This window comes from Bombus affinis, chromosome 8, assembly GCF_024516045.1.
Source record: "Bombus affinis isolate iyBomAffi1 chromosome 8, iyBomAffi1.2, whole genome shotgun sequence".
Classification (NCBI taxonomy): domain Eukaryota; kingdom Metazoa; phylum Arthropoda; class Insecta; order Hymenoptera; family Apidae; genus Bombus; species Bombus affinis.
This window is the reverse complement of record NC_066351.1, coordinates 143,974-157,119: the sequence shown is the minus strand read 5'-3', so window position 1 is coordinate 157,119 and position 13,146 is coordinate 143,974.

The window sequence follows — 13,146 nt, the reverse complement described above, 5'->3', positions numbered from 1 at the left end:
TATAGTATGAAACGTTATACGTTACATCGTTACAGTATATAACGTTTTACGTTATATCGATGTAGTATATAAAGCTATACTTTATATCGTAATACTACATAACGTTATACGTTATATCGTAATACTACATAACGTTATACGTTATATCGTAATAGTACATAACGTTATACGTTATATCGTAATAGTATATAACGTTATACGATATATCGTAATACTACATAACGTTATACGTTATATCGTCATAGTATATAACGTTATACGTTATATCGTAATAGTATATAACGTTATACGATATATAGTAATTGTAAATGGCGCTATACGTTATATCGTTATAGTATGAAACGTTATACGTTACATCGTTACAGTATATAACGTTTTACGTTATATCGATATAGTGTATAAAGCTATACTTTATATCGTAATACTACATAACGTTATACGCTATATCGTTATACCATATAACGTTATACGATATATAGTAATATTATATATCGTTATACGTTATATCGTAATAGTATATAACGTTATACGTTATATCGTAATAGTATATAACGTTCTACGTTATATCGTTATAGTATATAACGTTATACGTTATATCGTTATAGTATATAACGTTATACGTTATATCGATATAGTATATAACGTTATACGTTATATCGATATAGTATATAACGCTATACGTTATATCGTAATACTACATAACGTTATACGCTATATCGTTATACGTTATATTGTAATAGTATATAACGTTATACATTACATCGTTATAGTATATAACGTTATACGTTATATCGATATAGTATATAACGTTATACGTTATATCGATATAGTATATAACGCTATACGTTATATCATAATACTACATAACGTTATAGGCTATATCGTTATACTATATAACGTTAAACTATATATAGTAATAGTATATAACGTTATACGTTATATCGATATAGTATATAACGTTATACGTTATATCGATATAGTACATAACGCTATACGTTATATCGTAATACTACACAACGTTATACGTTATATCGTAATACTACAAAACGTTATACGTTATATCGTTATAGTATATAACGTTATACGATATATAGTAATAGTATATAACGTTATACGATATATAGTAATAGTATATGGCGTTATACGTTATATCGTTAAAGTATATAACGCTATACGTTATATCGTAATACTACATAACGTTATGCGCTATATCGTTATACGTTATATCGTAATACTACATAACGTTATACGTTATATCGTAATAGTATATAACGTTATACGATATATCGTAATAGTATATAACGTTATACGATATATAGTAATAGTATATGGCGTTATACGTTATATCGTTAAAGTATATAACGCTATACGTTATATCGTAATACTACATAACGTTATACGCTATATCGTCATAGTATATAACGTTATACGTTATATCGTAATAGTATATAACGTTATACGATATATAGTAATAGTAAATGGCGCTATACGTTATATCGTTATAGTATATAACGATATACGTTACATCGTTACAGTATATAACGTTTTACGTTATATCGATATAGTATTTAAAGCTATACTTTATATCGTAATACTACATAACGTTATACGCTATATCGTTATACTATATAACGATATACGATATATAGTAATATTATATAACGTTATACGTTATATCGTAATAGTATATAACGTTTTACGTTATATCGTAATAGTATATAACGTTCTACGTTATATCGTTATAGTATATAACGTTATACGTTATATCGATATAGTATATGACGTTATACGTTATATCGATATAGTATATGACGTTATACGTTATATCGTAATACTACATAACGTTATACGTTATATCGTAATACTACATAACGTTATACGTTATATCGTTATAGTATATAACGTTATACGTTACATCGTTATAGTATATAACGTTATACGTTATATCGATATAGTACATAACGCTATACGTTATATCGTAATACTACACAACGTTATACGCTATATCGTTATACTATATAACGTTATACGATATATAGTAATAGTATATAACGTTATACGATATATAGTAATTGTAAATGGCGCTATACGTTATAACGTTATAGTATGAAACGTTATACGTTACATCGTTACAGTATATAACGTTTTACGTTATATCGATGTAGTATATAAAGCTATACTTTATATCGTAATACTACATAACGTTATACGTTATATCGTAATACTACATAACGTTATACGTTATATCGTAATAGTATATAACGTTATACGATATATCGTAATACTACATAACGTTATACGTTATATCGTCATAGTATATAACGTTATACGTTATATCGTAATAGTATATAACGTTATACGATATATAGTAATTGTAAATGGCGCTATACGTTATAACGTTATAGTATGAAACGTTATACGTTACATCGTTACAGTATATAACGTTTTACGTTATATCGATATAGTGTATAAAGCTATACTTTATATCGTAATACTACATAACGTTATACGCTATATCGTTATACTATATAACGTTATACGATATATAGTAATATTATATATCGTTATACGTTATATCGTAATAGTATATAACGTTATACGTTATATCGTAATAGTATATAACGTTCTACGTTATATCGTTATAGTATATAACGTTATACGTTATATCGTTATAGTATATAACGTTATACGTTATATCGTTATAGTATATAACGTTATACGTTATATCGATATAGTATATAACGTTATACGTTATGTCGATATAGTATATAACGCTATACGTTATATCGTAATACTACATAACGTTATACGCAATATCGTTATACTATATAACGTTATACGATATATAGTAATAGTATATAACGTTATACGTTATATCGATATAGTATATAACGTTATACGTTATATCGATATAGTATATAACGTTATACGTTATATCGATATAGTACATAACGCTATACGTTATATCGTAATACTACACAACGTTATACGTTATATCGTAATACTACAAAACGTTATACGTTATATCGTAATAGTATATGACGTTATACGTTATATCGTTTTACTATATAACGTTATACGGTATATAGTAACAGTATATAACGTTATACGTTATATCGTAATTGTATATATCGTTAAACGTTACATCGTTATAGCATATAACGTTATACGTTATATCGTAGTAGTATATAACGTTATACGTTATATCGATATAGTATATAACGCTATACGTTATATCGTAACACTACATAACGTTATACGCTATATCGTTATACTATAAAACGTTATACGATATATAGTAATAGTATATAACGTTATACGTTATATCGTAATAGTATATAACGTTATACGTTATATCGTAATAGTGTATAACGTTATACGTTATATCGATATGGTATATAACGTTATACGTTATATCGATATAGTATATAACGTTATACGTTACATCGTTATAGTATATAACGTTATACGTTATATCGATATAGTATATAACGTTATACGTTATATCGATATAGTATATAACGCTATACGTTATATCGTAATACTACATAACGTTATAGGCTATATCGTTATACTATATAACGTTAAACTATATATAGTAATAGTATATAACGTTATACGTTATATCGATATAGTACATAACGCTATACGTTATATCGTAATACTACACAACGTTATACGCTATATCGTTATACTATATAACGTTATACGATATATAGTAATAGTATATAACGTTATAAGTTATATCGTAATACTACATAACGTTATAGGTTTTATCGTAATACTACATAACGCTATACGTTATATCGTAATACTACATAACGTTATACGCTATATCGTTATACTATATAACGTTATACGAAACATAGTAATAGTATATAACGTTATACGTTATATCGTAATAGTGTATAACGTTATACGTTATATCGTACTAGTATATAACGTTATACGTTATATCGATATAGTATATAACGTTATACGTTATATCGTTATAGTATATAACGTTATACGTTATATCGATATAGTATATAACGTTATACGTTATATCGATATAGTATATAACGTTATACGTTATATCGATATAGTACATAACGTTATACGTTATATCGATATAGTATATAACGTTATACGTTACATCGTTATAGTATATAACGTTATACGTTATATCGATATAGTATATAACGTTATACGTTATATCGATATAGTACATAACGCTATACGTTATATCGTAATACTACACAACGTTATACGTTATATCGTATTACTACATAACGTTATACGTTATATCGTTATAGTATATAACGTTATACGATATATAGTAATAGTATATAACGTTATACGTTATATCGTAATACTACATAACGTTATACGTTATATCGTAATAGTATATAACGTTATACGATATATCGTAATACTACATAACGTTATACGTTATATCGTAATACTACATAACGTTATACGTTATATCGTAATAGTATATAACGTTATACGATATATCGTAATACTACATAACGTTATACGTTATATCGTCATAGTATATAACGTTATACGTTATATCGTAATAGTATATAACGTTTTACGTTATATCGTAATAGTATATAACGTTCTACGTTATATCGCTATAGTATATAACGTTATACGTTATATCGATATAGTATATGACGTTATACGTTATATCGATATAGTATATGACGTTATACGTTATATCGTAATACTACATAGCGTTATACGTTATATCGTAATACTACATAACGTTATACGTTATGTCGTTATAGTATATAACGTTGTACGTTGCATCGTTATAGTATATAACGTTATACGTTATATCGATATAGTACATAACGCTATACGTTATATCGTAATACTACACAACGTTATACGCTATATCGTTATACTATATAACGTTATACGATATATAGTAATAGTATATAACGTTATAAGTTATATCGTAATATTACATAACGTTATACGTTTTATCGTAATACTACATAACGTTATACGTTATATCGTAATACTACATAACGTTATACGTTATATCGTAATAGTATATAACGTTATACGATATATCGTAATACTACATAACGTTATACGTTATATCGTCATAGTATATAACGTTATACGATATATAGTAATAGTATATAACGTTATACGTTATATCGTAATAGTATATAACGTTATACGTTATATCGTACTAGTATATAACGTTATACGTTATATCGATATAGTATATAACGTTATACGTTATATCGTTATAGTATATAACGTTATACGTTATATTATATAACGTTATACGTTATATCGATATAGTATATAACGTTATACGTTATATCGATATAGTATATAACGTTATACGTTATATCGATATAGTATATAACGTTATACGTTACATCGTTATAGTATATAACGTTATACGTTATATCGATATAGTATATAACGTTATACGTTATATCGATATAGTATATAACGCTATACGTTATATCGTAATACTACATAACGTTATAGGCCATATCGTTATACTATATAACGTTAAACTATATATAGTAATAGTATATAACGTTATACGTTATATCGATATAGTACATAACGCTATACGTTATATTGTAATACTACACAACGTTATACGCTATATCGTTATACTATATAACGTTATACGATATATAGTAATAGTATATAACGTTATAAGTTATATCGTAATACTACATAACGTTATACGCTATATCGTTATACTATATAACGTTATACGATATATCATAATACTATATAACGTTATACGTTATATCGTAATAGTATATGACGTTATACGTTATATCGTTTTACTATATAACGTTATACGGTATATAGTAACAGTATATAACGTTATACGTTATATCGTAATTGTATATATCGTTAAACGTTACATCGTTATAGCATATAACGTTATACGTTATATCGTAGTAGTATATAACGTTATACGTTATATCGATATAGTATATAACGCTATACGTTATATCGTAACACTACATAACGTTATACGCTATATCGTTATACTATATAACGTTATACGATATATAGTAATAGTATATAACGTTATACGTTATATCGTAATAGTATATAACGTTATACGTTATATCGTAATAGTGTATAACGTTATACGTTATATCGATATGGTATATAACGTTATACGTTATATCGATATAGTATATAACGTTATACGTTATATCGATATAGTACATAACGTTATACGTTATATCGATATAGTATATAACGTTATACGTTATATCGATATAGTACATAACGTTATACGTTATATCGATATAGTATATAACGTTATACGTTACATCGTTATAGTATATAACGTTATACGTTATATCGATATAGTATATAACGTTATACGTTATATCGATATAGTACATAACGCTATACGTTATATTGTAATACTACACAACGTTATACGCTATATCGTTATACTATATAACGTTATACGATATATAGTAATAGTATATAACGTTATACGTTATATCGTAATAGTGTATAACGTTATACGTTATATCGTACTAGTATATAACGTTATACGCTATATCGTTATACTATATAACGTTATACGATATATCATAATACTATATAACGTTATACGTTATATCGATATAGTATATAACGCTATACGTTATATCGTAACACTACATAACGTTATACGCTATATCGTTATACTATATAACGTTATACGATATATAGTAATAGTATATAACGTTATACGTTATATCGTAATAGTATATAACGTTATACGTTATATCGTAATAGTGTATAACGTTATACGTTATATCGATATGGTATATAACGTTATACGTTATATCGATATAGTATATAACGTTATACGTTATATCGATATAGTACATAACGTTATACGTTATATCGATATAGTATATAACGTTATACGTTATATCGATATAGTACATAACGTTATACGTTATATCGATATAGTATATAACGTTATACGTTACATCGTTATAGCATATAACGTTATAAGTTATATCGTAATACTACATAACGTTATACGTTTTATCGTAATACTACATAACGCTATACGTTATATCGTAATACTACATAACGTTATACGCTATATCGTTATACTATATAATGTTATACGATACATAGTAATAGTATATAACGTTATACGTTATATCGTAATAGTGTATAACGTTATACGTTATATCGTACTAGTATATAACGTTATACGTTATATCGATATAGTATATAACGTTATACGTTATATCGTTATAGTATATAACGTTATACGTTATATCGATATAGTATATAACGTTATACGTTATATCGATATAGTATATAACGTTATACGTTATATCGATATAGTACATAACGTTATACGTTATATCGATATAGTATATAACGTTATACGTTATATCGTTATAGTATATAACGTTATACGATATATAGTAATAGTATATAACGTTATACGTTATATCGTAATACTACATAACGTTATACGTTATATCGTAATAGTATATAACGTTATACGATATATCGTAATACTACATAACGTTATACGTTATATCGTCATAGTATATAACGTTATACGTTATATCGTTATAGTATATAACGTTATACGTTATATTATATAACGTTATACGTTATATCGATATAGTATATAACGTTATACGTTATATCGATATAGTATATAACGTTATACGTTATATCGATATAGTATATAACGTTATACGTTACATCGTTATAGTATATAACGTTATACGTTATATCGATATAGTATATAACCTTATACGTTATATCGATATAGTATATAACGCTATACGTTATATCGTAATACTACATAACGTTATAGGCTATATCGTTATACTATATAACGTTAAACTATATATAGTAATAGTATATAACGTTATACGTTATATCGATATAGTACATAACGCTATACGTTATATTGTAATACTACACAACGTTATACGCTATATCGTTATACTATATAACGTTATACGATATATAGTAATAGTATATAACGTTATAAGTTATATCGTAATACTACATAACGTTATACGCTATATCGTTATACTATATAACGTTATACGATATATCATAATACTATATAACGTTGTACGTTATATCGTAATAGTATATGACGTTATACGTTATATCGTTTTACTATATAACGTTATACGGTATATAGTAACAGTATATAACGTTATACGTTATATCGTAATTGTATATATCGTTAAACGTTACATCGTTATAGCATATAACGTTATACGTTATATCGTAGTAGTATATAACGTTATACGTTATATCGATATAGTATATAACGCTATACGTTATATCGTAACACTACATAACGTTATACGCTATATCGTTATACTATATAACGTTATACGATATATAGTAATAGTATATAACGTTATACGTTATATCGTAATAGTATATAACGTTATACGTTATATCGTAATAGTGTATAACGTTATACGTTATATCGATATGGTATATAACGTTATACGTTATATCGATATAGTATATAACGTTATACGTTATATCGATATAGTACATAACGTTATACGTTATATCGATATAGTATATAACGTTATACGTTATATCGATATAGTACATAACGTTATACGTTATATCGATATAGTATATAACGTTATACGTTACATCGTTATAGTATATAACGTTATACGTTATATCGATATAGTATATAACGTTATACGTTATATCGATATAGTACATAACGCTATACGTTATATTGTAATACTACACAACGTTATACGCTATATCGTTATACTATATAACGTTATACGATATATAGTAATAGTATATAACGTTATAAGTTATATCGTAATACTACATAACGTTATACGTTTTATCGTAATACTACATAACGCTATACGTTATATCGTAATACTACATAACGTTATACGCTATATCGTTATACTATATAATGTTATACGATACATAGTAATAGTATATAACGTTATACGTTATATCGTAATAGTGTATAACGTTATACGTTATATCGTACTAGTATATAACGTTATACGTTATATCGATATAGTATATAACGTTATACGTTATATCGTTATAGTATATAACGTTATACGTTATATCGATATAGTATATAACGTTATACGTTATATCGATATAGTATATAACGTTATACGTTATATCGATATAGTACATAACGTTATACGTTATATCGATATAGTATATAGCGTTATACGTTATATCGTTATAGTATATAACGTTATACGATATATAGTAATAGTATATAACGTTATACGTTATATCGTAATACTACATAACGTTATACGTTATATCGTAATAGTATATAACGTTATACGATATATCGTAATACTACATAACGTTATACGTTATATCGTCATAGTATATAACGTTATACGTTATATCGTAATAGTATATAACGTTATACGATATATAGTAATTGTAAATGGCGCTATACGTTATATCGTTATAGTATGAAACGTTATACGTTACATCGTTACAGTATATAACGTTTTACGTTATATCGATGTAGTATATAAAGCTATACTTTATATCGTAATACTACATAACGTTATACGTTATATCGTAATACTACATAACGTTATACGTTATATCGTAATAGTATATAACGTTATACGTTATATCGTAGTAGTATATAACGTTATACGTTATATCGATATAGTATATAACGCTATACGTTATATCGTAACACTACATAACGTTATACGCTACATCGTTATACTATATAACGTTATACGATATATAGTAATAATATATAACGTTATACGTTATATCGTAATAGTATATAACGTTATACGTTATATCGTAATAGTGTATAACGTTATACGTTATATCGATATGGTATATAACGTTATACGTTATATCGATATAGTATATAACGTTATACGTTATATCGATATAGTATATAACGTTATACGTTATATCGATATAGTATATAACGTTATACGTTATATCGATATAGTACATAACGTTATACGTTATATCGATATAGTATATAACGTTATACGTTACATCGTTATAGTATATAACGTTATACGTTATATCGATATACTATATAACGTTATACGTTATATCGATATAGTACATAGCGCTATACGTTATATCGTAATACTACACAACGTTATACGTTATATCGTATTACTACATAACGTTATACGTTATATCGTTATAGTATATAACGTTATACGATATATAGTAATAGTATATAACGTTATAGGTTATATCGTAATACTACATAACGTTATACGTTATATCGTAATAGTATATAACGTTATACGATATATCGTAATACTACATAACGTTATACGTTATATCGTCATAGTATATAACGTTATACGTTATATCGTAATAGTATATAACGTTATACGATATATAGTAATTGTAAATGGCGCTATATGTTATATCGTTATAGCATGAAACGTTATACGTTACATCGTTACAGTATATAACGTTTTACGTTATATCGATGTAGTATATAAAGCTATACTTTATATCGTAATACTACATAACGTTATACGTTATATCGTAATACTACATAACGTTATACGTTATATCGAAATAGTATATAACGTTATACGATATATCGTAATACTACATAACGTTATACGTTATATCGTCATAGTATATAACGTTATACGTTATATCGTAATAGTATATAACGTTTTACGTTATATCGTAATAGTATATAACGTTCTACGTTATATCGCTATAGTATATAACGTTATACGTTATATCGATATAGTATATGACGTTATACGTTATATCGATATAGTATATGACGTTATACGTTATATCGTAATACTACATAGCGTTATACGTTATATCGTAATACTACATAACGTTATACGTTATGTCGTTATAGTATATAACGTTATACGTTGCATCGTTATAGTATATAACGTTGTACGTTATATCGATATAGTACATAACGCTATACGTTATATCGTAATACTACACAACGTTATACGCTATATCGTTATACTATATAACGTTATACGATATATAGTAATAGTATATAACGTTATAAGTTATATCGTAATATTACATAACGTTATACGTTTTATCGTAATACTACATAACGTTATACGTTATATCGTAATAGTATATAACGTTATACGATATATAGTAATAGTATATGGCGTTATACGTTATATCGTTATAGTATATAACGCTATACGTTATATCGTAATACTACATAACGTTATACGCTATATCGTTATACTATATAACGTTATACGATATATAGTAATAGTATATAACGTTATACGTTATATCGTAATAGTATATAACGTTATACGTTATATCGTACTAGTATATAACGTTATACGTTATATCGTAATAGTATATAACGTTATACGATATATAGTAATAGTATATAACGTTATACGTTATATCGTAATACTACATAACGTTATACGTTATATCGTAATAGTATATAACGTTATACGATATATCGTAATACTACATAACGTTATACGTTATATCGTCATAGTATATAACGTTATACGCTATATCGTAATAGTATATAACGTTATACGATATATAGTAATTGTAAATGGCGCTATACGTTATATCGTTATAGTATGAAACGTTATACGTTACATCGTTACAGTATATAACGTTTTACGTTATATCGATGTAGTATATAAAGCTATACTTTATATCGTAATACTACATAACGTTATACGTTATATCGTAATACTACATAACGTTATACGTTATATCGTAATAGTATATAACGTTATACGTTATATCGTAGTAGTATATAACGTTATACGTTATATCGATATAGTATATAACGCTATACGTTATATCGTAACACTACATAACGTTATGCGCTATATCGTTATACTATATAACGTTATACGATATATACTAATAGTATATAACGTTATACGTTATATCGTAATAGTATATAACGTTATACGTTATATCGTAATAGTGTATAACGTTATACGTTATATCGATATGGTATATAACGTTATACGTTATATCGATATAGTATATAACGTTATACGTTACATCGTTATAGTATATAACGTTATACGTTATATCGATATAGTATATAACGTTATACCTTATATCGATATAGTATATAACGCTATACGTTATATCGTAATACAACATAACGTTATAGGCTATATCGTTATACTATATAACGTTAAACTATATATAGTAATAGTATATAACGTTATACGTTATATCGATATAGTACATAACGCTATACGTTATATCGTAATACTACACAACGTTATACGCTATATCGTTATACTATATAACGTTATACGATATATAGTAATAGTATATAACGTTATAAGTTATATCGTAATACTACATAACGTTATACGTTTTATCGTAATACTACATAACGCTATACGTTATATCGTAATACTACATAACGTTATACGCTATATCGTTATACTATATAACGTTATACGATACATAGTAATAGTATATAACGTTATACGTTATATCGTAATAGTGTATAACGTTATACGTTATATCGTACTAGTATATAACGTTATACGTTATATCGATATAGTATATAACGTTATACGTTATATCGTTATAGTATATAACGTTATACGTTATATCGATATAGTATATAACGTTATACGTTATATCGATATAGTATATAACGTTATACGTTATATCGATATAGTACATAACGTTATACGTTATATCGTAATAGTATATGACGTTATACGTTATATCGTACTAGTATATAACGTTATACGCTATATCGTTATACTATATAACGTTATACGATATATAGTAATAGTATATAACGTTATAAGTTATATCGTAATACTACATAACGTTATACGCTATATCGTTATACTATATAACGTTATACGATATATCATAATACTATATAACGTTATACGTTATATCGTAATAGTATATGACGTTATACGTTATATCGTTTTACTATATAACGTTATACGGTATATAGTAACAGTATATAACGTTATACGTTATATCGTAATTGTATATATCGTTAAACGTTACATCGTTATAGCATATAACGTTATACGTTATATCGTAGTAGTATATAACGTTATACGTTATATCGATATAGTATATAACGCTATACGTTATATCGTAACACTACATAACGTTATACGC